This window comes from Squalius cephalus, assembly GCF_949319135.1.
Source record: "Squalius cephalus genome assembly, chromosome: 3".
Lineage (NCBI taxonomy): Eukaryota > Metazoa > Chordata > Actinopteri > Cypriniformes > Leuciscidae > Squalius > Squalius cephalus.
Window position 1 is genome coordinate 47,580,047 of NC_137124.1, and position 27,918 is coordinate 47,607,964.

At 42.2% G+C, this 27,918-nt stretch overlaps 1 long non-coding RNA gene across 3 annotated transcripts; it reads left to right on the top strand.

Moving 5' to 3' along the window:
- The first annotated feature begins 1,986 nt into the window (after positions 1-1,986).
- Positions 1,987-11,500, top strand: LOC307154963. Of its 3 annotated transcripts, none has more exons than XR_013820440.1 (5): positions 1,987-2,021; positions 3,359-3,468; positions 3,948-4,026; positions 10,571-10,680; positions 11,458-11,500. It is a non-coding gene; the product is annotated as an uncharacterized lncRNA (long non-coding RNA). The 3 variants fall into 3 exon arrangements; XR_013820441.1 differs by lacking the exon at positions 11,458-11,500 and adding an exon at positions 10,946-11,406; XR_013820442.1 differs by lacking the exon at positions 11,458-11,500 and having other exon boundaries at positions 10,571-11,405.
- Positions 11,501-27,918: the final 16,418 nt, after the last annotated feature.

Sequence of the window (27,918 nt, forward strand, 5' to 3'; positions counted from 1 at the left end):
AATTTTAAGTTTAGTCAACTTTTCTTTTACAGTGTGTAAAACACTTGTATTAATAATCATTGTAACCATATATTGAGAAAATAGTTTATTAAGAAAAACACCTGAACTTGTTTTATAAAGATTTTATTATGAAGCTGGTTTATTAAGGAAAACACTGTAACTTGTTTTATAAATATTTTTATTATGAAAATGTTTTTTTAAAGAAAAGCATACCACACTGAAGGTTGTAAGCATTTATTAAGCAGATGATGGTGGCAGAGTAGAGAGGAATTGAAAATGTATTAGAAAGAGCTTTGCAAAAGAAAGGAGAAAAATGCCATCATTATCGTCTATGTGTTGCAGACGAGATACAGAAGATACAGCCATGATGGAAAGGTCCAGAAAAAGAGGACAAAGAGACGAAGAGTTTTATATGTGAAAGTCCTAAGGGGTCTTCCAGAAATAATGACAGTTCAAGAATTTGTGTTTGACCAATGGGCTGTAATACACTGAATGTATGCAGATGGAGTTTCCAGGAGTCCCAAGACAATCCCAAGACAATTATCATCAAAAGGCCCCTTGCATGTGAACACAACCCAAGGGCACACACTGGAATGCACCTAAAAGAAAATAAATACAGAAATGATTAGGATACTACTTGATTGTTGAATTTTTAATAAGAATAAAGTAATCATTCAAAAGGATATATATAATTTAATTGAAGAAACAGGGGATTCTGACCCCAACCTTTCAGTACGTACAGTAAGGGAGGTATTGTCAAAATTTCACCTGTAGTAAGTCAGTGTGGGATAGTGTAAGTCAATAAGAAAGCACTACAGGCTTTGGAACAGGAAAAATACTTTTGGGGAATTACTGTAATTTTTTTTAAATTAATATTTGTATACTGAACGTACAGTAAGGGAGATACTGTGAAAATTCCACCTGTATTAAGTCAGTCTGGTCAGTAGGAACATACTACAACCTTTGGAACATGAAAAAATCTCTTTGGTGAATAATTGTAACTTTTACATAAAACATTTTTGCGTACTGTATGTACAATAGCCTACACAAAAGTACACTAAAGCAGTCTAGGTGAATACACAGCAAATATCAAACCTGAAACTATTTTTTTTTTTTTAAACTTGACTATGTTCACACTTGATCTTACATGATCAAGTCTGCAACTTGGGTATTGCTTTTTATATTTGCTTCGTATATTTGCGGTGTTCTGCGTTCAATATCTTGTGAGCTGAATATTGTTACTTCACAAATAACATTGTTTTAATATTTAAATCTTCTTCTTAAAATGAGCTTTCCTTCGGGTTTGCACTTTGCAGATGGTCCCTTCTTAGCAGCCTGCGCATAGAGATCAATGTATTTTGTCCAGTGAGAAGGAAAGATCGTTTTGAGGAAAATTATGTTGTAGCTTTCTGATGTTTAATCTGTAGTTATATGTGATAGGTGTTTTGTGTAGCAACGACGTTTAGTTCACGAGTTATTGAACGCGGAAGTCCGCGAATGTGCGAATATGCGAATATAAAACCAACTTTACCTAAGTAAGGGGTCGTACGTGGTCTGTAAAAATACTGGCGATATCAGGTAAGAAAACATTTTTCAGTCCTTAGTGAGTTAAATTAACGTTTATGGACATGAGTAACGGTCATAGGCTTAATGCAACCTTATACGTTAAGTTATCTCTCTGTGTGTTTTTGTACTGCTGTAGCAATATAAGCACGTATTTCAATGTAATTTAGTACCATCTGATATTGCTGTGTTTTGTTGTTGGTAATGTTGTGTGTTTAATGTCAGCTAACGTTAGTTTAAAAACGCATTAGAGGTAAAAAAAAAGCGTGGGAATGAGTAAAGTGATAAAACAGTAATTTATTCGTTAGAAGTATGTTTACATAACCTCTTCAAACACTGATAACAGTATTGAAAATATATTTGTTTACATTTTTTTTTTTTTTAGATCAAGCATTGGAATCATTTTTTTCTGGGGAGAACACCCAACAGAAAGACCCATTCACCAACTAACTGTTACAGTAAGTTAATTTTACCCACTGTTCAAAAACCTACACTGGGTTTAATCAGGGTTCTCAAGTTTTATCAAAAGCTTGGAGTGAGATCACATGCGGTTGGGGGAGGAGCCCTAATGGAGCCCCACCCCCACCTGTCCCCGCCCCCCAATTTCACCCATTGTTCATATTAACCAGCACAATTTATTATATTATAACAATTGAAATTATAACAATTGGTAAATCTGAAAAATGACAGAGCGATTCATCACATCAAATATACTCTTTAATGTTATATTTCAAAATTACAAATAAGTTATACAAAAATTATAAAAAATTATAAAAATTATAACAAATATAACAAATTGCTCCAAACAGTTTGGAAAAACAAATATTTTTGCATTTTGAATGTGTCTAGTTGAAATGGTATAATGATGTATTGTGTGGTGGGACATTGTGAACAAATTACATATTAGAGTATTATTATGGTGTGTGTGTGTACACAAGAGTACACACTCCAGCTTATGAAATATGTTGTGTTGTAAGTGTTTGAAAAATACAAATACAAATGCAATGGCAATTATTATGTTTTGACAGGATATAAAATATTACCCAGAGCACTCTGCTTTAATACATGTAGCCTTAATGTAACTAGAAAGACTATTAATACAGAATAATATATAATTTAAAATAAAATAAAATAAATAAATTTAAATTTATTTAAAATAAAATGAAGAAATACATCTTCATTCCTTCCATTTCCCTTAGTTTCAGATAACGCAAGCTAGCCAAACTGAGCCAAAGCTTCTGGCCTGGTTGCAAAGTAGTTGTAGAGTTTTTGACTGCATCAATAATAATGTATACGATGGTTTATATATTAAATGTTCTAGCCTAAAATTGTTAGACGAGCTTTCTTCCAACTTACCTTCTCCATCATTCACGACGTGTGTTCGCGCGATGTTGTTGGTTACCTAGTAACAAACGTACGGTGGTCGAGAATGTTCCGTCAACTTCCGTGTGTTCGCGCATCTATGTTGCCCATTAACGAACGCAATCTGGCCGAGATACGTGCTGGCGGCAGGAAACTTCACTTTGTGTGCCTGCGCCTCGTATACAACGTTATATATAAAGCTTGCAGGACAACTTGGTTGGCATTGCCTTTTCAGCGTGAGAAATACACGGTGTGGCGTGTGAGCGTGTGAACTGGTTGAATTGCGTGTGTCTCACGGCCAATGCGTGAGACTTGAGAACCCTGGTTTAATATATAGTATTAATATGATTTTCACCTTTAAAGTAAGACATTTAATGTTACTGATAGAAAGTCTGAGTAACTTTTTTGTCCTTTTGTCTTTTTTCTGCTGAAGTGGCGCACTGAAAGTGGATGCATGTCACCTTCATCAGTCCTTTCTTTAATCACTGGACACCGTAAAGGGAAAGACCCTCAGACGTGTCATAATAGGATAAATGGCTGCAGGTAAAATTATTTGATGGTTTGATTTTGGTACCAATTGTTTTTTTTTTTTGTTGTTGTTGTTTTTTTGTGTGTGTGCTTCCCTTGCTATGATACAGATTTCTGATGGGATTGCCATGCTTAAAGTTTACATTTTTAATCATGTAACAACTAACAGTCTCAAAGATGACATTACTAGGGCTGGATTTATTGGATGGGATGCGCGCTACAATGTTCCATTCAATCATCAACTGAAAACAGGATGAGGATGACTAATCGATTTTTGGGATTTAAGAACTGATATCGTTTCGTACAAATGAGAATCAATTAAAATCGAGAAATCAATATTTTTTACCCAGCCCTTGACATCACTCAGTTCATGTAGTGTGAATGTTAGAATGGCAAACGTTTTTACAATTTAAGACTGTTTAAAGGAATGATATAAGAAAATACTGCTTTTTAAGGACTTTTCATTGAATAATTTCTTCTTTCCCCCTCTTCAGATTCGCCAAGGATCCAGCTGATTACTGGCAATTTGATGGAGGATTATTCTTTAGCTGCTACATTGCACTATCACTTCTGGTACAGATTCATTGGCCTTTTGTGTTATTTTTTATTTTACTTGATTTAATAAATTACTTTTAATTAGTAGCCTACAATGTATGGTTAGGATTCTGAATTAAAACAGTGTAATGTTTCTCCACAAATATTATCAGAAATATACGGAGCCCCCAGGGGTCAGGCCTGCATTGAAAGATCTAATTCAAAGAGCAACAGACCACAACCCTCTCAGCTCAACACCACAATTTGTTGATTTCTTCATCTGTTTTAAAGATGAAATCATGACCTTATCATTATAGTAATCGTAACTGACACATGGGAGTAATATTATTTTTTTTACAATTCCATGTTGGGGCTCTGAAGAATTGCTTGTGTGAATACATAAAATGTGTTTTAGAATGGATTGTGTTGTATACTTTGTTCCCTTACGAGAACGTTCTCTCGTACTGCGTTGCAAACGCTTATGGGAAAACTCCTTTTCTCGAGAATATTGAAGCCTTTATTTTAAAACGCATTTGCTACAGCACAGGCGAGAGCATCAGACCCACGTGAGTGAGCTGATAGGCTGTGCTGTGGGCAACTGCACGAACCAATGGCGGATAGACAGAAGCGCGCGAGCCAATCAGGGCGCTTGGCGCTCTGTCACTGTCAAGCGCGCGAAACTACACGTGACCATAACATATAAATACAAATAGAATCCGCCATTTGACAGATTTAATCTCCTTCAGCTCGACTCACCTCGTCGCTGATTTTCTCCGGTCGTAAGAAGCCCTCGTCGTGGAAAAGCCGTCCAGCGGAACAGCTTCGCATCCCGGCATCTCGCCAGCCGAGCGTTTCCCTGTGGCATCCGACGAAAAATTATATCCTTTTCATTGCATATTTATCTAAAAGAGCAAACCGCTGTTTTCACAGCGCGGCATAATGCCTCTCTCCATCTGTGAGAGCTGCGGGGTCTCCCTGCATGCATCCGACGGACACACCCAGTGTGCGGCCTGCCTCGGCCCTGAGCACGCCGAGGCAGCGCTCATGAAAGGCGGCTGCCAATTCTGCGACGGGATGCCTGTCTCCGTTCTCCGTTCAAGGCTGTCTTCGACGGTGACCGATTCCGCCCACCTTCCGTCTTCGGCGCCCCACGAGCCCCGTAGGAAGAAGCGGCGCGATCAGAGGCGTCCTGAGCGCGGTGAGTTTAGCGAGTGCACGCCGGGCCTTTCTCCTCGTGCCTCGCCCACGCCTTCTTCGCCTGTCCTGTTCTCTCGGAGCGAGCAGCGCCCCTCGTCTGAAGCGGCTGGACTCGTCTCTTTCGGCGCATCTCCGGATGACGTCGATGACGCACTTTCTATGGCGGCATCTGAGAGCGAGGATTGGTCGGGCTCCGCGGACCCCGCCCCCCCCTCTCAGCTAGAGTTTTCTGATACTCGAGCGAGCATTGACGCCGAACTTCTCCGTGTCATGTCTCGCGCTGTTGACGAGTTGGGACTCGATTGGCTTTCTCCAGCTGAGCCCGCCAGAAGCCGCCTCGATGAATGGTACCTGCCGGGGCGCCAGCAGGCCCCTCGTCAGCGCGCCGCTCCATTTATGCCTGAGGTTCACGAAGAGCTCACAAAATGCTGGCGCGCGCCCTTTTCAGCGCGAACACGCTCATCTGCCTCTTCTACGCTCTCCACTGTTGACGGCGCTGAAGAGAAAGGATATGTGTCTCTCCCCCCACTGGAGGAAGCGGTCGCTGCACACTTATGCCCCCCCACTGCAGGTAGTTGGAGGTCTAAGACGGTGCACCCTTCTAAGCCGTGCAGAACTACTTCGGCCATTGCCAGCCGCGCATACGCTGCCGCCGGTCAAGCCGCCTCTGCACTTCACGCCATGGCGACGCTTCAAGCCTTCCAGGCCAAACTTCTCCGTTCCATGGATGAGTCAGGCCCGGACCCAGACACATTTAAAGACCTCAGGAGTGCCACGGATCTGGCACTGAGGGCCACGAAGACCACCGCTCAAGCCCTGGGCCGCAATATGGCCAGCCTAGTGGTAATGGAGCGCCACCTCTGGCTAAACTTAACCGAGATCAGGGACGCGGATAAAACTGCCTTCCTCGACTCGCCCGTCACAGCCTCAGGTCTCTTCGGCCCATCTGTCAGCGGCTTCGCCGATCGCTTCACTGAAGCTCAGAAGGCTTCCAGCGCCATGAGACACTTTCTACCAAAGCGCTCCAGCTCAGTCCAACGGCGCCCCAAGAGCACGCCGCGACCTGAGAAAGTGGTGTCCCAGGTCCTCCAGCCCCGCCCAGCGGCTGAGACCAGTAAGCACATGAAGCCAGCGAAACGGTTCCCGTTCCCTAAGCGCCAGGGCCCGCGGCCGAAGCTGACGCTCGATCACGAGCCCAAGAAGCCGTCCTAACCGGCACAAAGAGGGGTCACTGTCCCGCTGCGGCCGGACCAGCCCCAAAAATCGCTCGACTACTGCTCACGGCTCCCTCTTCAGTTCAGGCGGCTGCAGCAGTTCTAAATGCAGTTCATGGGCCCGTCACATGTCACGCACCCCTGCAAACAAACGCTGTTTTAACAGCGACCCACACAAAGCACAAATCGAGCATAATTTCTCACATGCATACATGTCAGTCCGAGCCCCCCACTCTGGGTGTTCCAGATATGATAATGCCTCTAGCTCTGCGGGCTCTAGCTTGGCAAGCTATCCCCGGAGTTTCAGTATGGGTGATGAACATCATAAAGCATGGTTACTCGCTTCAGTTCGCCCGCAGACCACCGCGTTTTCGCGCGGTTATACAAACCACGGTAAGGGGCACATTGAGTCATGTCCTCCGCACCGAAGTGTTAAGTCTGCTGGCGAAAGGGGCCATCGAGAAGATCCCCCCTTCTCTGAGCGAGTCAGGTTTTTACAGCCGATACTTTCTTGTTCCAAAGAAAGACGGCGGCCTGAGACCCATTTTAGATCTCAGACATCTGAACAAGGCTCTCATGTCACGGCCGTTCAGAATGCTCACGACCAGACATATCCTGGCGCAGATTCGCCCAGGCGACTGGTTTTTCTCAGTAGATCTGAAAGACGCTTACTTTCACATTCAAGTGAACCCCCACCACAGGCCATTCTTGAGATTCGCCTTCGAGGGGCAGACATACCAGTACACAGTTCTTCCATTTGGACTGGCACTAGCGCCTCGTACATTCACGAAGTGCATGGATGCAGCTCTCTCCCCCCTGAGACAGCGGGGAATGCGCATCCTAAACTACCTCGACGACTGGCTCATACTGACCCAGTCAGAGGCGGAGTCACATACTCACAAAGCCTGGCTCCTCAGCCATCTAGAATGTCTAGGGCTCAGGGTCAATGTTGCAAAGAGTGTTCTGTTGGCCAGCCAACGTATCACGTTCCTGGGAACAGTTCTCGACTCCGTACTTATGAGAGCATGGCCCACACCGGCCCGTGCTCTAACGATTCAGCAGCTCACGGCATCGTTCATAGAGGGCTCTCTTGTACCCCTCAGAACGTTTCAGAGGATCCTTGGCCTGATGGCCTCTGCATCATCAGTACTCCAACTAGGCCTACTGCGTATGCGTCCTCTTCAGCTGTGGCTGGCTCCTCTGGTGCCACCCCACGCCTGGCATTCAGGCCACTTGATTATCAAGGTGGACCAGCGCTGTGTTCAAGCCCTGGCCCCTTGGAAAAACGCCAGCTGGTACCAGCAGGGCGTAAGCATGGGGGTAGTTTCAGAGAGGAGGATGATTTCAACAGACGCCTCCAACTCCGGTTGGGGAGCTCTGTACGAGGGCAGGCCTGCCTCCGGCCTCTGGTCGAGCTCGGAGAAACGCCTACACATAAACTGCCTCGAAATGAGAGCAGTTTTTCTAGCCCTAAAAACATTCCTCCCATACCTGGCGGGACACCACGTGTTGGTACGGACGGACAACATGTCGGTGGTCTCTTACATAAATCGCCAGGGCGGCCTCAGGTCCCGCAACCTGTTTGCCATAGCCTCACAGCTCTTGCTATGGGCTCACACCAATCTGCGCTCGCTCAGGGCAGCTCACGTGCCAGGCACGTTGAATACAGGAGCAGACATGCTCTCTCGGGGCAGAGTTCCCCCAGAGGAATGGTCTCTCCACCCTCAGACAGTTCTCCTACTCTGGGAGGTCTTCGGGAAGGCAGAAGTAGATATTTTCGCCTCAGAAGACAACTGTCAATGCCCAATCTTTTTCTCAAAGAGCAGGGATGCGTTGGCCCACGACTGGCCCAACCTTCCTCTCTATGCGTTCCCCCCGGTCTCGATGCTCCCTCAGGTCATCGAACGGATCAGGAACACGAAAAGCGCAGTGCTATTAGTAGCTCCTCTCTGGCGGACCCAGGTTTGGTTCCCAGAGTTGATGCAGCTGTCTGTAGCAGACCCGTGGCCAATCCCAGTGAGGCGCGACCTCCTGACTCAGGCCAACAGGACAATCTGGCATCCCCGTCCCGACTTATGGGCCCTACATGTATGGCCACTCAACGGGTACCCCAGAACCTCCCAGAGGGCGTCCTGAATACTATAAAGGAAGCTAGAGCTCCGTCTACCAGACGCCTCTATCTCAGTAAATGGTCAGTGTTTTCCAGCTGGTGTTTAGCTCGAGACCTCGACCCATACACTTGTGAAGTACCAAGAGTACTGTCTTTTCTACAGGAGATGTTGGACGCGGGTCGCTCCCCCTCCACTCTCAAAGTGTACGTGGCAGCCATTGCTGCTTTTCACGTATTGGAAGCCGGGGCCTCCTTAGGAAAAAGCGACCTTATAGTTCGCTTCCTCAGGGGCGCCAGGAGGCTTAACCCGCCTCGGCCACCGTCTGTTCCGGCCTGGGACCTCTCCTTGGTCCTGCGGGCTCTTAAGGGACCTCCCTTTGAACCACTTCAGTCAGCTGATCCTAAGTCTCTCTCTCTGAAAACCGCCCTGCTTCTAGCACTGGCGTCAGTAAAGAGAATAGGGGATTTACAGGCGCTGTCTACCAGCGCTTCCTGTCTGGAGTTTGGTCCTAATGACTCCAAGGTCATTCTTAGGCCAAGACATGGATATGTTCCTAAGGTGCTCTCAACTCCGTTCAGAGCCCAGGTTATTTCTCTGTCAGCTCTCCCCTCCTCCGAGGAGGATAGCGATTCTCTCATGCTTTGCCCAGTCAGAGCTTTGAGAATTTATCTGGAGCGTTCGGCCTCTTTCAGACAGTCTGAACAGCTCTTTGTGTGTTTCGGGGGCCGATCCAAGGGCCTCCCGGTCACTAAAACCACACTGTCCAGATGGATAGTTGACGCCATTGCCCTGGCTTACACCTCACTGGGCCTCTCTTGTCCCATAGGTGTTAGAGCTCATTCCACGAGAGGTGTTGCCTCTTCGTGGGCTTGGTCAAGTGGTATTCCTATTGAAGACATTTGTGCGGCGGCCGGCTGGTCCGCTCCGTCCACATTTGTGAGATTCTATAATCTGGATGTCCCTGCTCTGCAGACATGCGTTCTTTCTGTCTAGACTCTGGCTCTGTGGATCCAGACTAGTTTTGAACCATGGTCACTTGGGTATTCCCATCTATAGCATATGTGCGGCGGCCGGATATCCGCTCCGTCCACATTGTTGAATTATAGCTTTAATGCCCTTGCTTTGTAGCTACAGTTCTTCTGTCTAGACACTGGCTCTGTGACCCAGTCTAGTTGATATTGAACACACGGTTTTCACCTTGTGGACTAAGTGACTGGCTTTGGCCAGATCCGATGAATTATAACTTTAATGTCCCTGCTTTGCAGTTACAGTCTTTTCAGTCTAGACTCTGGCTCTGCGGACCCAGACTAGTTTGATATTAAACACACGGCTATCACCTTGTGGGTTAAATGACTGGCTCTGGCCAGTCTTTATTACGGATAATTGATGGGCCCGATGTTCGGTCTCTTTTTATCCTGGCTATTCTGTACTTCCCGGAACTCTGGTGAGTCAGAGCGGCCAAAAGATTAATAGCACGGCGTTTTAAATGGAAACGTTCCCATAAGCGTTTGCAACGCAGTACGAGAGAACGTTCTCGTAAGGGAACGTACTGGTTACTTTCGTAACCTCGGTTCCCTTAGAGATAAGGGAACGAGTACTGCGTTGCCTTGCCGTGCTATTTTTCTTATGGCAGGTTTGTCGCTTCAGTCGATTATACCTGTCAAATGGCGGATTCTATTTGTATTTATATGTTATGGTCACGTGTAGTTTCGCGCGCTTGACAGTGACAGAGCGCCAAGCGCCCTGATTGGCTCGCGCGCTTCTGTCTATCCGCCATTGGTTCGTGCAGTTGCCCACAGCACAGCCTATCAGCTCACTCACGTGGGTCTGATGCTCTCGCCTGTGCTGTAGCAAATGCGTTTTAAAATAAAGGCTTCAATATTCTCGAGAAAAGGAGTTTTCCCATAAGCGTTTGCAACGCAGTACTCGTTCCCTTATCTCTAAGGGAACCGAGGTTACGAAAGTAACCAGTACGTTTTCTACCCGACTAATTGAACTGTAAAGTGAAAATCTTGTACATGACTTATTTTGTATTGAGTTTTCTTGCTTTTATTTATACAGGATAGTACAGACAGCAGGCAAGAAGTGAAGAGGAAGTGATGGCATCAGGAGCAGCACAACCAAAAGCTTGTGACCCCATGGAAGTTGTCCGAGTGCGTGGAAGAACAAGTGTAAGTGCAGAAGCCGATCTTAGGATGTAGTGGAGGAAGTGTATATGAAGAAGATATAAAGGAGCCAACTTGTTTAGTTTTTAAAATTGAACTAAGAGCCAGTGCAATTGTTGTAAAACAGGAGAAATATGTTCTGTAACATAACATTAGAGCGAGCAGACTTTGTAAAGTTGCTACTACTTACATGTCAAGTGATAAGCAATATTTGAGTTGGATGAATGATGGGCAAATGTTTGGTTTTCTAACTTGTCCTGGGAACCCTCAGTACTGCACACCCACTTCAGATCTTGCAGTTTCTATAAATGAGCTAATGTGATGAATCAGGTATATTAGATGAGGGAAACGTACAAAGTCTGCATCTGAAAACTTAGGCAGCTGACTCATTGCCTCGCTGCCCTATCAGGCAACGACTTAGCAGGCAGCGTTTACACACTATGGTGCCTCACAAAACCGATTTAGTTTATTTATTTATTTTTTTATTTGAGCAGTAACCATTCTGATTTCAGACAGACTTATGAGGCAGCATAACGGTTTAATGATCTACAACACTAATTTCTAGAAATTACTTCAAAAGTGGTAAAAGTTGGTCAAAATGTACATTTTGTGCCTCCAATATGTGCAGTGCAGGGGGTGTTCCAGGACAGGTTTGCAAACCCCTTATCTAGATACACTTGATGTGGGGCACCAAAAGGCTAACCCGACACATCTGATTGAACTGTGAAAAGGAATTAAAAAAAGTGGCATAATGGTTGACTGATTTATTTTCTCTTTTCAAAGGGCCGTTGGGAGAGCGACAACAGAGGAGTGAGAAGCTGCACGGTTATCGTTTTGTTTGTGAAATGGTTCATTTTTCATATATATATATATATATATATATATATATATATATATATATATATATTAGGGGTGTAACGGTACGCAAAAATCACGGTTCGGTACGTACCTCGGTTTTAAAGTCACGGTTCGGTTTATTTTTGGTACAGTAAGGAAAAGAAATGCAAACATTAAACTGCAGGTTGTTTATTACTATGAACTTTTTTAACAATTTGTTTACACTTTTTTAAACACTTTTTAATATAATAAAATATATATAAAATAAAAAAAGAATAAGAAATAAAATACTGCTGCAAAGTTCTCCACTAAATAAAATACTCTGTCTCAAACCAATATCACATAATAAATTTAATGAAAAATATAAATAAATAACTATGATTACAGTTTAGCATTACCAATCCCAGCTTGTAGGCCTGCTCATATTTAAAAATTAAGACTGGGAAAAAAAATGAACTTTAATTGCACAATTTGCTGTAATTAATTGCAATTCCTCCAAGCTTGTAATCATCAATAATTAAACTTATAATCACCTAATTAAATGAAACACCGGGGAAAAAAAGGAACAGAAAATAGCCCTATATTAAAATAATATTAAACATATATATCAATGTATTATTATTTTTCAATAATCAATCAACAATCAATTTAAGATTTTTTTTTTCTTTTTCTTTTTTTTTTACTAATTATCAAAATAAAATATATTCCTACAAAGCTATTATTACCAGAGCATGTGATCAGAGCAGGTCATTTTACCATTGTTGCCAGCATGGCTATACCAGCTCAGCAAACAGAAGTCCACTACTGAGAAATTTCACCTTATTTGAGCGGACTTTGCTTTTCCAGTGCGTGATCGGTACATGATTGGAGTGTTTGGGCCGTTAACGACAGAGCAGAACGCGCAGCGCAAACACGGAGTCGAACATTGAACATTGAGCAGAGAGCGCAGCGCGCAGACCATGGCGCAGACACACACACACGCGCGCGCGGAACGGAGAGTGCGGCGGCGCACACGGAGCGGAAAAGCTTTTTTCGCCCTGCAGTCGATTTCATTGGTTTAGGTTACAGTGACGACGGGTAAAACTGGTAAACCTTTACGGTGCGTGTCCACTGGCGCGTTGCGAGCGGAGCGAGCGTTTTCAATTCATTCCTATGGAAGTTGAGCTTCACGCTCGCGCAGTGCATTTTGGGATTGCCAGCGGACCGGAGAAAGCGTTGAGAGCGACCGAGAGCGTCAAAAGGTTGGGCAGTTCTCGACTTTATGCAAATATCAAGTGAAAAACGCGGTCGGCAGCCAATTGCTGTGAGGTTCGGGATGTGACGTCTGTCTTGAGAGTTTAAAAATATGCAAATTGTGCCGGAGTTTATGCTGGATTTAGTGCGTAAATCATTTTGTTTACAAATTAGACGCTTTGCAGTTGTTATATATGTTAAAGATTTTATTTTTGACGTGTTCATTGTGATTATATTGACTGGATTTATAAAAGTTTATAAAATTGAAAGGATATCTTTGCTTGGTGCATTTGGAAACAAAGCTTATCTATTTCTAAATGTAATCGCGTGCATTGCTGGTGATTATACTGTCCGTGTGTTGAAAAAAACTTAGATTAAACACAACAGCAACAGACACACCCCAAAGCGGAGACGTTACAGCGTTGCCAGCGGCACTGAGCGGAGTTTTGCCGCTGTAGTGGAGTGGACACGCACCGTTAGAATCAGCTGCAGGGCGGGATTTGCGCTGAACGCGGAGACTTCCGCCACTTAATATGTTCGTGTGGAAACACGAAAATGTACCTATTAGTCCATGAGCCAGGGCCCCAAATTTGGTCCATCGGTATCAACGGGGGGGGGGGGCAAATGCTATCATTGTTTTTTGGCAAGGTATACACCCCTAGTATTTGAAAAATCACGATAGCAGTGCAGCGGTGGCAGCGAAATCACTTTTTTGAGCTCATGAAGTTACTAACCCCCTAAAATAAATTCCGTTTTTGAAATCTGGGCCCGTATTCATAAAGAATCTTAATGCAAAGAGTAGCTCCTAGTGACAAAATTCTAAGAAAATTCTTAGAAATGTGGGCGTTTACTCTTAAATTTAAAGAAAAAATCCTAGTAAAGAAAAAAGTAATTCAGAAAGCATCTTAACCCTTAAAAGAGGTCTTAAGGTCAAAATTGTTAGGAGCACGGACGAGGACTTTTAAGAGGCTTAAGAGTTTCTTTAGCAGAGGAGAAAATGGCAGAAAGACGAAGAGGGAGAATAAATGTGTTGCAGACAATGGATGACCTAAGTTAATAAGACGTTTTAGATTAGATCATGCAGGGATCATGTTTGTGACTGATCTTTATAGAGACACGCTAATATCTCCAACACAGCGCAGAAATGCCATAGCGCCCGAAATGAAAGTAATCACTACATTATGATATTTGGCAACAGGGAAAATTCCATGTTTGATACATTAAAACCAACATTCGAACCACCATTTAAATAGACATGCCGACAATCAGTGTAATTGGAAAGAGTGAATCAATTTTTATCATTCTAAGCCAAGCAAATACCTTATAGGAAATTAACAGCATGGTTAATAAAATAAGGATTTATATATATATAATGTGTGTGTGTGTGAGAACGGTCAAATAGGAAAAATTACGCATGTAATTCAAAGTAAAGGCTTAGAATAGACCCTATACTTAAAATCACTTTTTTCCCCTTCTTGGACAACCAACCAATCACAGTCTTCAAAAGATTGTGTCATACATAGCAACGGGGTCAACCCCGCCTCCTCACTAAGATGAAAGTTTTTGTCTTTTCCTTACTCAGAGTTGCTCTCAGAACAGTCCCGAATTGCTCTTAAGCTAAGACTCCTACGTAAAAGTTTTTAAGCTAAATTAAGAGTTTTCTGAGAGGATTCTTAGAATCTTTATGAATACGGGCCCTGGTGTATATCTGGTTTAGGCTCATGCTAAGGATATTATCAATATTCTATAATATGGTGCTTGGTATCGTTGGAAAGGGGACCTTTTAGGCTTTCATTTAAGCCCAGTACTGAATCTGTCTGACAAACACAGAGGTCACAAGACTTCTTTAAACCAGAAATAACACACATTTTTTCACAATTTCCGCCTAAACTGTATGCTTTCTTTTATCCCTGTGGCATGAAAGAACAACATGGACACAAAACTCAACAACTTCAATACTCAAGGCACTCTGATGACTCAGAAAATGTATAATATACCCATACTATTTATTTGTGAGAGCCTTAAATTAGACTTGTGCAGCCAGCACAAGTCTTCAAAATAGAATAGAGCCAATAGAATGGACAAATAGAATACCCTATTAGTCCAGGGCCAAATGGCCTATTTATTCATGTACAGTTGTAATAAAAAGTAATTGTTTCAATAGTGTAGTCAATGGTGTTGTAAACATAACACTTGTAAGTGGTTTAACAAAATGTTTCTATCATGTATTTTGATATTCAGATATGATGTCAGAAAGTAGCTCATGCACGGAATGTTGATGGATTTTGACAGTTTGACGAGGTTTTGTCAGTTTTGTGAAAAGATTGTTGGTTCAGTTGACTGGTTATAACAACACTACCAACTATGATCTTCAAACAACTTCCATTGAGTTCCAGGGGTATTAAATGTAAGTACAAAATACTTTTTCTCTTGTGCTTGTGAATTGGTGGGGAATAGTAGAAGTAGCTAATGTAAGCTTGGTGTTTTTCACACTTAGTATACTTCTTTTAAACTTAAAATAAGAAAGTATACTTTCAGTCTACTTTTTATGTACTTCTCAGAAATAGACTTAAAATTACACTTCAGTGTAGGCCTACTTGATTTATACTGAGAGAAAAGTCCAGGGCCCGTATTCATAAAGATTCTAAGAATCCTCTCAGAAAACTCTTAAAGGACAAGTTCGGTATTTTACACTTAAAGCCCTGTTTACAGATCGTTTCTGATGAAATAGAATGGTTAAGATTGAAATTTGGACACGTTGCTGTCCCGAGAATTTTCGGTTTCTATGGTAGCACCCCCCCACCTCCACAATGGCTGCATAGGTGCACTATGCATCTTTTGCTGCAATTTGTTTAATGCGTTTTAGGAAGGATTGTTCCAGTGAACCTATGCAGCCATTGTGGAGGTGGGGGGGTGCTACCCCAGAAACCGAAAATTTTAAATTTTAAAATTTTAAACCGAAATCTTAACTGTTCTATTTCATCAGAAACGATCTGAAAACAGGGCTTTAAGTGTAAAATACCGAACTTGTCCTTTAATTTAGCTTAAAAACTTTTACATAAGAGTCTTAGCTTAAGAGCGATTCGGGGCCAATCTGAGAGCAACTCTGAGCAAGGAAAAGACAAAAACTTTCATCTTAGTGAGGAGGCGGGGCTGACCCCGTTGCTATGTATGACACAATCTTTTGAAGACTGTGATTGGCTGGTTGTCCAAGAAGGAAAAAAAGAGTGAAAAGTATAGGGTCTATTCTAAGCCTTCACTTTAAAATGACATGTGACTGTGTACATTACACACTGCTGCATTGTTGCATTTTCCCAGTTGCCAAATATCGTAATGTAGTGATTACTTTCATTTCTGGCGCTATGGCATTTCTGCACTGTGTCGGAGATGTTAGCGCGTCTCTAAGATCAGTCACAAACATGATCCCTGCACGATCTAATCTATAGCGTCTTATTAACTCACTGTCATCCATTGTCTGCAACACATTTTTTCTCCCTCTTCGTCTTTCTGCCATGTTCTCCTCTGCTAAAGAATCTCTTCAGCCTCTGAAAAGTCCTCGTCCGTACTCCTTACAATTTTGACCTTAAGACTTCTTTTAAGGGTTAAGATGCTTTCTGAATTACTTTTTTCTTTACTGGGATTTTTTCTTTAATTTTAAGAGTAAACGCCCACATTTCTAAGAATTTTCTTAGAATTTTGTCACTAGGAGCTACTCTTTGCATTAGATTATTTATGAATACGGGCCCAGGTATATTTGGCCTGTACTTGAACTCAATCTTTTGATCCAGATATACTTAAAAGAATAATTAAGAATTCAAAGTATACTTGTCTTGTAGTTGTGTTAACTCTTTTGATTGAGTAGTCAATTAAATATACTTTTTTTACATAGTTTTTCATATACAGTCTTATGAAACTTACATTGTTTGAAAATATTGATTAGAATATTGATATAAAACAGATATGTTTCTAATTCTGCATATCTGAATTTTTGTGTAGGCTAGTCCACTGGTAGTGTATAGCAATTTACTCTAATTCTACTTTTTTGTTTAAAATGTTGCCTTTCTTTATCAAACTTACTGACATTCAAGTGTTGATTAAAAAAGGATGCATGAAGCTAATAAAATGTTTTTAAAATTAAAGAACAGTTAAAGGTATTTTTCAAGTGCAAAAATAATATATAAATAGTAAACTATAAGTATAATGTTATGTTCAATTAAAGAAAACTTACAAGTATACTTGTAGTATAAACTACGAAACTAGTAGTTTACTGAGAGCACACATCAGTTTGTACTTTCATAAACTAAAAAATGTACTACTTGTATTAAAATAGTAAACTACTAGTATACTTATAAGTTCACTTGTAGTACAGATGCATTACAAATGAGAAAACTAGTTGTGTACTTAGTTTACTCTTACAAATACTAAAAATACTAAAAGTGGGCCAATTTAGTCCCAAGCAGTATTGAAATAGTACACACGTTTACTACAAGTACACATTATTAGTATACTTACAACATAAAGTATACTTAAAAAATATACTTGAAAATTACTTAAGTATACTTCATAAAATGAACATGAAGACATGCACTTTTATGATGGATAGATGCACATTTATGATGGACAGATGTACTTTTATGATGGACAGATGCACTTTTATAATGGATAGATGCACTGTTATGATGGATAGATGCCCTTTTTTGATGGATAGATGCTCTTTTATAATAGATAGATGCACTTTTATGATGGATAGATGCCCTTTTTTGACGGATAGATGCTCTTTTATGATGGACAGATGCTCTTTTATAATGGATAGATACACTTATGATGGATAGATGCACTTTTATAATGGATAGATGCACTTTTATAATGGATAGATGCACTTTTATAATGGATACATGCACTTTTATAATGGATAGATGGACTTTTATAATGATAGATGCACTTTTATAATGGATAGATGGACTTTTATAATGGATAGATGCACTTTTATAATGGATAGATGGACTTTTATAATGGACAGATGGACTTTTATAATGGACAGATGGACTTTTCTAATGGATATATGCACTTTTATGATGGACAGATGCACTTTTATGATGGACAGATGCACTTTTATGATGGACAGATGCACTTTTATAATGGATACATGCACTTTTATGATGGATAGATACACTTATGATGGATAGATGCACTTTTATAATGGATACATGCACTTTTATAATGGACAGATGCACTTTTATAATGGATAGATGCACTTTTATAATGGATAGATGCACTTTTATAATGGATACATGCACTTTTATAATGGATAGATGGACTTTTATAATGGATAGATGCACTTTTATAATGGATAGATGGACTTTTATAATGGATAGATGGACTTTTATAATGGACAGATGCACTTTTATAATGGATAGATGCACTTTTATGATGGACAGATGGACTTTTATAATGGACAGATGCACTTTTATAATGGATAGATGGACTTTTATAATGGACAGATGCTCTTTTATAATGGATAGATGCACTTTTATGATGGATAGATGCCCTTTTTTGATGGATAGATGCTCTTTTATAATGGATAGATGCACTTTTATAATGGATACATGCCCTTTTATAATGGATAGATGGACTTTTATAATGGATAGATGCACTTTTATAATGATAGATGGACTTTTATAATGGATAGATGGACTTTTATAATGGACAGATGCACTTTTATAATGGATAGATCCACTTTTATGATGGACAGATGCACTTTTATGATGGACAGATGCTCTTTTATAATGGATAGATGCACTTTTATAATGGATACATGGACTTTTATAATGGACAGATGCACTTTTATAATGGATAGATGCACTTTTATAATGGATACATGCACTTTTATAATGAATAGATGGACTTTTATAATGGATAGATGCACTTTTATGATGGACAGATGCCCTTTTATGATGGATAGATGCCCTTTTATGATGGATAGATGTACTTTTTTGATGGATAGATGCTCTTTTATAATGGATAGATGGACTTTTATAATGGACAGATGCACTTTTATAATGGATAGATGCACTTTTATGATGGATAGATGCCCTTTTTTGATGGGTAGATGCTCTTTTATGATGGATAGATGCACTTTTATGATTGATAGATGCTCTTTTATAATGGATAGATGCACTTTTATAATGGATAGATGCACTTTTATAATGGATAATGGATAGATGCACTTTTATAATGGATAGACAATAATAGATTTTTACAGCGATTGATTCCTGCCGGTTCCATAATGAGACTGGCGTGGCCAGAGACATTTTGGGCACTGCGGCATATTAAATATATTATAAATAGTTTGTCCGCGTTAGAAATACAATGTGTGGCGAGAGGGCGTGACAAAAGACCGAAATGAGTGACTGTCACGTGACACTTGAGAGCCCTGACTGCACTGTAGCAGTTACTGTTACACTGTTTAACCTGCAAGCTAGCTAGCCTGCTAGATAGCTAGCCTGCTAAAAACACCAAGCTTACATTAGCTACTTCTACTATTCCCCACCAATTCACAAGCACAAGAGAAAAGGTATTTTGTACTTACATTTAATACCCCTGGAACTCAATGGAAGTTGTTTGAAGATGACATAGTTGGTAGTGTTGTTATAACCAGTCAACTGAACCAACAATCTTTTCACAAAACTGACAAAACCTCGTCAAACTGTCAAAATCCATCAACATTCCGTGCATGAGCTACTTTCTGACATCATATCTGAATATCAAAATACATGATAGAAACATTTTGTTAAACCATTTACAAGTGTTATGTTTACAACACCATTGACTACACTATTGAAACAATTACTTTTTATTACAACTGTACATGAATAAATAGGCCATTTGGCCCTGGACTAATAGGGTATTCTATTTGTCCATTCTATTGGCTCTATTCTATTTTGAAGACTTGTGCTGGCTGCACAAGTCTAATTTAAGGCTCTCACAAATAAATAGTATGGGTATATTATACATTTTCTGAGTCATCAGAGTGCCTTGAGTATTGAAGTTGTTGAGTTTTGTGTCCATGTTGTTCTTTCATGCCACAGGGATAAAAGAAAGCATACAGTTTAGGCGGAAATTGTGAAAAAATGTGTGTTATTTCTGGTTTAAAGAAGTCTTGTGACCTCTGTGTTTGTCAGACAGATTCAGTACTGGGCTTAAATGAAAGCCTAAAAGGTCCCCTTTCCAACGATACCAAGCACCATATTATAGAATATTGATAATATCCCTAGCATGAGCCTAAACCAGATATACACCAGATTTCAAAAACGGAATTTATTTTAGGGGGTTAGTAACTTCATGAGCTCAAAAAAGTGATTTCGCTACCACCGCTGCACTGCTATCGTGATTTTTCTAATACTAGGGGTGTATACCTTGCCAAAAAACAATGATAGCATTTGCCCCCCCGTTGATACCGATGGACCCCCCTGGCTCATGGACTATATGTTCCGCACACAAAATATTGCATTTGGTCATTCGGTACACACGTGCACCGAACCGAAAGCCCTGTACCGAAACGGTTCGGTACGAATACACGTACCGTTACACCCCTAATATATATATATATATATATATATATATATATATTACTTTTTTCTTTTCTTGTTTTGTGATACTTGTACTTGCTTAATAAAGTAACTTTAAAAGTGAACTACTGGTTTCTGTTCATTAAATACCTTTAACATTTTAGTATAGTTTAGTGGATTACATGTAATGAGTGTATTTAGGGGTTTACTGTAAAATAAGGTAACCCAAACAGACAAATATGGTAGCCCATATATATACCCGTTGTGGCCCATAAGAGCCCTAGATAAGACCTATCTGGGTCCCATCATCAACCCATGTGGGCAGACTCCTGTAGGCCCTAAATGGGTGCTACCTAGGTTACCCATATGGGCCCGATATGGAGCCCATCAAGAGCCCATCATCAACCCATGTGGGCAGACTCCTGTAGGCCCTAAATGGGTGCTACCTAGGTTACCCATATGGGCCCGATATGGAGCCCATCAAGAGCCCATCATCAACCCATCTGGGCTAACACATGTGGGGCCACCACGGAAACCGCGGCCAAAATTAGCTGGGTTCCCAGTTGGGTAGCCCAGGTGGGCCCCGGATATCAGCCCATTTGCAGCCCGTTTGGGCCCCACATGGGTGTGTTGGCTGGGAAGTGATCATTTGATCGCAATGAATAAGCAATAATTTAAACCTGCTTTTAGCCTCTAACCAGGTTTTGCCCCATTTAAGTCAACAGGGTGCAAATTTTAAAAAGAGGATAGCACGGTGTAGGCAACACCGATTTTTGTCGTTGTTCTCTGTACTGACAGCACTCCAAATTTACAAAAAAATGAGCTCAATGTTAAAATTGACCGGAGTTCTCCTTTAAGATATTCTTAATACATAAATACAAAAGGCAATAGCCTCCCTTAAAAGCGGAAAAATCACCTGGCCCTGATGGCATACCGGTTGAACTTTATAAAAAATTCAGTAGTATTCTTACACCATTTCTCCATAGAATGTACAACCAAGCCCAACTAAATGGCACCCTACCATCAACATTAACTCAGGCCACAATCACTGTTATTCATAAAAAAGGTAAAAACGATCTAAATGTAGGCTCATATCGTCCAATTTCTCTATTAAACATAGATTATAAAGCATGTGCTGGCCAAGCCGCACATGCTGTTGTCTGTTGCTGAGAAAATCCATAATCCAGCGGCAGATAGAGGGTTCCACCCCCATAAGTGACAGCTTCTTCAAATAAATTTTGCCTTTATTTTTAACTTCACAATGAACAGAATTCTAGTATGATCCCAGACTAAGGTTACAATTTAACTTTCTGGATTGTTTTGAAATAAAGTTTTGAAAGAGTAATATAGAGTGATGTGTTTATTTCAAAGTTAATTTATTCTTTTCAGATTAAATGATTTATCAGTTTATTTTACAGTTCTTTAAAGTAGGTAATGCAGAACCCTAGAACTGGTAACTCCCTTAGTGTTTTTATTTGTAAAAAGGTGTTCTATCAACACCAGGATGGTGTAATATTTGACTCCTATAAGGTTGAGAAGATTGTGATATCCATTTTTTTTAAGTGTTAGGTCAACACCAGAGCCGTGTAGAATTTTAACTCTACCAGTGTCTGCTACAAAGCTGCACCGAGCTCTGTAACAGTGTTGTTGTTATCTGCATTGGTGTTAATATTTTACTCTCTTAGTGTTCATATTGTAACATATGCGAGAGGCAACACTTTTGAAAGTGTTGAACTAACACTTTGTGGGTGGTTCCCATATATACACTTTTATGAATACAGAATGACATTTGATTTCTGCCAAAAGTGTGCCTGATGTGTTCAGCGATTAGAATATAAAGCTTATAAGATGTTTATCATAAACTAGCGCTAAGACCCAGAATCTGCCCTACCTAAATTTATGGCCAGGAGCTGCTACTGGTTGGTGTCTCACTAAAGGACAGTTAGGATAGTCTTTAAGGGTTTGAACCCAAAGTACAAGATGGTCCAGTTAAAGCTGCTGTTAGATGCCGTAACTACACAAACATATCCCAAGAAAAATAAGTTTGTTTAATTGTATTGAATGTGCACTTGTAGTGTACTTCTAATCTTAAAAGTATATTTACAACAACAACAAAAATAAATATTATAATATTATATTAATGAAATAAAAGGAAACTTAAGTGTACTTAAAGAGTACACTTTCATGACTGTTTCTTAAAACATTTTAAAGTGCCCCAATTATGCCATTTTAAAGGCTCCTAATTTTGTTTTGGAGGTCTCCTACAATAAAGTTTACATGCATCAGAGGTCAAAAAACAGTGTCATAATATACAATGCACATCACCACATTTTTCAATGATTCTCAAACAACTTGACAGATGATATAAGCTGTGTCCCAATGTGAAGACTGCATCCTTCGAAGGCCGCGGACTTCAAATGATGCAGCCTATGCGTCCTCCGAAGGACGCACCATGTAGCCTTCGTGGGATTTCCTAATTGTGCAGTCAGGTGTTCCCGATTACCGCTCCAGGCGCCAAGCAACGGTGCGAGAGTATGCTGCCATCCTGATAATTCATTTGATATAATTGAGTAAACAGCTATGGAGCCAGAATTGGCTATTGTCATATTTATGTTTTATATTTTACTGGAGGACATGGTAAGGATGTTTCAGGTCATGTACTTTCGGCTTAGCCGAAGATTCAAATGTTCATTTACAGTGCTATGCATAAGTTTAGACACCCATGCTAAAGTTAACTAAAAAGAGGAATAAAAAATCATCTTTTGGAAATTGAACTTAATGCCTTAATTAAAAAAATTAGGAAAAATCCAACCTTTAAGGACACCAATTTTCTTTGTGAATGAATAATGTATCATAAATAAATAAATGTTCTTCCTTAAAATATAGGGTGCATAAGTTTGGACACCCCTATGTTAAATTCCCATAGAGGCAGGCAGATTTTTATTTTTAAAGGCCAGTTACTTCATGGATCCAGGATACTATGCATCCTGATAAAGTTCCCTTGACCTTTGGAATTAAAATAGCCCCACATCATCACATAGCCTTCACCATACCTAGAGATTGGCATGGAGTACTTTCCATAAGATCATCTCTCAATGCAAATCAAACCAGCTATTAGGCTAACTGAAATAAAACCATGCCAAAAAGGTATAGAAGAATTTGTTTCATGTAGAAATTATGACTGTCATGACAAAAATAAACAATGTCCAGAGCAATGAATTCTCTTTTATTTACACATTTAAAGTTGCATAAAAATAAATAAATTTACAGATTTTTTTTCCTTTTAAAAAATATAAGTGAAAACAAGTTAAACAAGAATATATATATATATATATATATATATATATATATATATATATATATATATATATATATATATTCTGCCGTGCAAAGGCAAAAGACCGTAACTTCGTTTTTGGTCGAAAATGAGTTATTTATATTTTTGGCACATTCAAGACCTTCTTTATCATGTGGATAAGTATCTTGAATCAATTCCGTTTTTTTTTCGAGAAAATAATGATTTGTCTTAACAGTAACTTCCAAAAGCCCATGAGAAACCAAGGCAGAACACCGTAACATCAGTTACCGCTCTTTGGCTTTGTTTTGGAACGCTCAAATTACGAGTTACGGTGCTCTGCCTTTGTTTAGCCGCGCGTCAATATGAAGTTACTGTGGCGGTGTTTAATCAAATAATGCTACCTACCAGATTGTACGGTTATCTGCCTTTGTTTTAATGTCCATTAAAATTAAAATTACGGTGTAGCCTGTGTACTTTGTACAGCTGCCATCAGTCGCTCTAACTTCTGATGTCCTCAGAGCGGTCAGAACATTTAGTATGGTCTGCTCCATCGACAAACGTGCGATATCGATCGCGAAGGATTATGCAGAGTTGACAGAAAAACGTTACACATTGCCGTATCAGATGAATACAACCAAGAATTAAAGCTCGGCAAACTAGCTGGCAGAGTGCCAAAACTTCGCCTTCAGCCCCGCCCTAAACGCGGTCGAGTCAACACTGGACTAATAGGAGGTATTTTGTCATGTCAAATGTATTAATAATGCCATCAGAATGCAACCAAAGCACAGGATAGCAATAAGTAGATGGCTATAAATAATTGTAAATCATACAAAATAAATGCAATGATCACTAGATTTTATAGGTGTGTACTGTAATGATTTTGTTAATGGTGATCAGCAACTAAATATTGATAATGTGGAAGTTACTGCCTTTTGCCTTGGCAAGACTTCTCACTTTTTGCTGACAATACAAAGGCAGAGTACAGTAACTTTAAAATAGTGGTCAAAAGTCAAGTTTGAGCTCAAGATTTTTTTATGTATATAATTTCCATTACTAAAACATCTATTTGCCAGATTTCCAGTGTCCTACCTATAATTAATTTGGCGGGACAACTAAAAATCTTTAAAGTCATTTTTCTCAGTTCCACACTCTAGCGACTTAAGGTCTTTTGCCTTTGTAGGGCAGTATATATATATATATATATATATATATATATATATATATTTCTCAATCATTCTTTCAAGAAGAGAAAACGTCTCGGTTACTGATGTAACCCTCGTTCCCTGAAGGAGGGAACGGGAGACGTAACGTCGATGTGACGACGTAATTGGGATCACTTCAAAGAGCCCTATCAACTTCGAGTATCTACAGAACAAGCCAATGAACGTTGGCGTGCGTGAACGCGTCACGCGCCCCCGCCCCGCCGCGCGGGTATAAACAGGAAGCGGGCGCACGCACACATTGTTTTTCGCTGAGGAGCCGAGATTTGTGACGGCCATGCAGCGATGGTCAGCAACGGTGGCGACTGGACGTTACGTCTCCCGTTCCCTCCTTCAGGGAACGAGGGTTACATCAGTAACCGAGACGTTCCCTTTCAGTCGCTCACGTTCGACGTAACGTCGACGTGACAACGTAATTGGGATCCCATGGAAAACGCCACGGTTGCTGCCACATCCAGCGCCCTACGCAAGACTCTCAGACCCCCAACTGCTCGGAAGACCTGCGTAGAGGGAGTTCAACTGCTGTTTCATTAAACCCCACACAGTGAACTCTTAATAACACTGGGAAAGCGTACCTTTCCAGGGGAAAGAACGCTGCGGAGCCACATCCTGCCCGAAGGGAGGTAACATGTGGAGAATACACATATGGACTGGCCGAAGGGGCAGTGCAACATATGGAATGTCACTGGGGTGGCTCCACCCGAAGGGGGAGACACACCGGACAGTGACGGCAGAGCAGACTCTGCCAAGGGAAGACACGGGCTCACCGCAGGGAGCTGGTCGTGGAAGAATACACATATGGGATCGCCGCAGGGATCGCACATATGGAACCCAGCCTAGCACAAGTTACACAAGCATACGAGCACTAGGCCTGGCGTCGGACGCTCCGCAACGTCCGACTGCCGAAGGGGTGCGGAGGAACTCACAGGGTTCGCCAATGGGGAACTCGACTGGAGTAAAAAGCGCACGTATCCGTTCCTAGGAAGGGAGTGGCGCAGCAAGCCGACACTAGAGCGGGAACTTCTGTGTTACCGGCTAGTAGAAGCGAGCACACAGGAAGAAACCGGCTCAACACGTAAGCTATAAAACCTAGCAAACGTGTTAGGTGTCGCCCAGCCCGCAGCTCTACAGATGTCTGTCAGCGAGGCGCCGTGTGCCAGCGCCCAGGAAGAAGCGACACTCCTAGTGGAGTGGGCTTTCAACCCGGGCGGGCAGGGCACGCCTTGGGCTTCGTAAGCCAAGGCGATGGCATCCACTATCCAGTGGGCCATCCTCTGCTTGGAGACAGCCTTCCCTTTCTGCTGGCCTCCGTAACAGACGAAGAGCTGATCTGAGGTCCTGAGGCTTTGCGTTCTGTCCAGGTACAGACGCAGAGCGCGAACGGGACAGAGAAAAGCCAGGGCTGGGTCTGCCTCCTCCGAAGGCAGCGCTTGCAGGTTCACTACCTGGTCCCGGAAGGGAGTGGTAGGAACCTTGGGCACGTATCCGGGCCGGGGTCTCAGGATGACGTGAGAGTTATCCGGGCCGTATCCCGGCCGAGGGTATAGAGAGTGGGCGAGGAGGATTCAGTCTCCTTGCTCCCCTCAGGAACCTGACGATCAGGTCATGCTTTCCCAAAGACTTACCATCAACAGCATCGTGATGTGCAGCAATAGCGGCAACATACACTTTAAGGGTGGAGGGAGACAGCCTTCACTCCAGCCCTTCTTGCAGGAAGGAAAGCACGGCTCTGATCGAGCAAGATCGGGGGTTCTCCTCGTGAGAGGAGCACCAGTCAACGAACAGGTTCCACTTCAACGCATAGAGGCGCCTCGTAGAGGGGGCTCTAGCGGAAGTGATGGTGTCAACTACCGCAGGGGGTAGGTCACCTAGAACCTCCGCGTCCCGTCCAGGGACCAGACATGGAGTTTCCAGAGGTCTGGACGCGGGTGCCATAGGGTGCCCCGTCTCTGAGAGAGCAGATCCTCTCTCAGAGGAATGGGTCAGGGAGGGGCTGTCGCGAGGAGCACTAGTTCCGGGAACCAGGTCCGGTTGGGCCAATACGGCGCAACTAACAAGACCTGCTCCTCGTCCTCCCTGACTTTGCACAAGGTCTGTGCAAGAAGGCTCACTGGGGGAAACGCATACTTGCGAAGGCCCCGGGGCCAGCTGTGTGCCAGAGCATCCGTGCCGAGGGTCCCCTCGGTCAGGGAATAGAACAACTGGCAGTGAGACGTGTCCGGGGCGGCAAACAGATCTACCTGTGCGGTCCCGAAGCGCCTGAAAATCAGCTGGACCACCTGGGGATGGAGTCGCCATTCTCCCGGTAGCACCTGCTGTCGTGAGAGCTCGTCGGCTGCACGGTTGAGCAGGCCCGGAATGTAAACGGCACGAAGCGACCTCAGATGCTTCTGACTCCAGAGGAGGAGATGGCGGGCGAGTTGTGACATGCGGCGGGAACGTTGACCACCTTGGCGGTTGATGTACGCAACGGTCGCAGTGCTGTCCGTACGGACCAGTATGTGCTTGCCTAGTAGCAGCGTTTTGAAACGGCTCAGTGCAAGACGTACTGCTAACAACTCGAGGCAGTTGATGTGCCAATGCAGTTGAGGCCCCGTCCACAGACCTGAAGCTGCATGCCCGTTGTACGTGGCCCCCCAGCCGGTGGCAGAGGCATCCGTGGAGACCACAAAGTGCCTGGACACTTGTTCCAGGGGAACACCTGCCCGCAGGAACGAAGGGTCCGACCACAAGCTGAGAGTTTGGCGACAGTGCGGAGTCACTTGGACCCGGCACGAGCCGCTCTGCCACGCCCATCTCGGGACTCGATCGTGGAGCCAGTGTTGGAGCGGCCTCATATGAAGCAATCCGAGCGGCGTAACCGCGGCTGCAGATGCCATATGCCCCAGGAGCCTCTGAAAGAGTTTCAGTGGTGCCGCTGTTCTGCGTCTGAGCGTGCTCACGCAGTTCAACACTGACTGGACACGGGCCTCGGTGAGGCGCGCTGTCATGTTGATCGAGTCCAACTCCATACCGAGAAAAGAGATCCTCTGCCCGGGGGTGAGTTTGCTCTTTTCCCAGTTGACCCGAAGCCCTAGGTGGCTGAGGT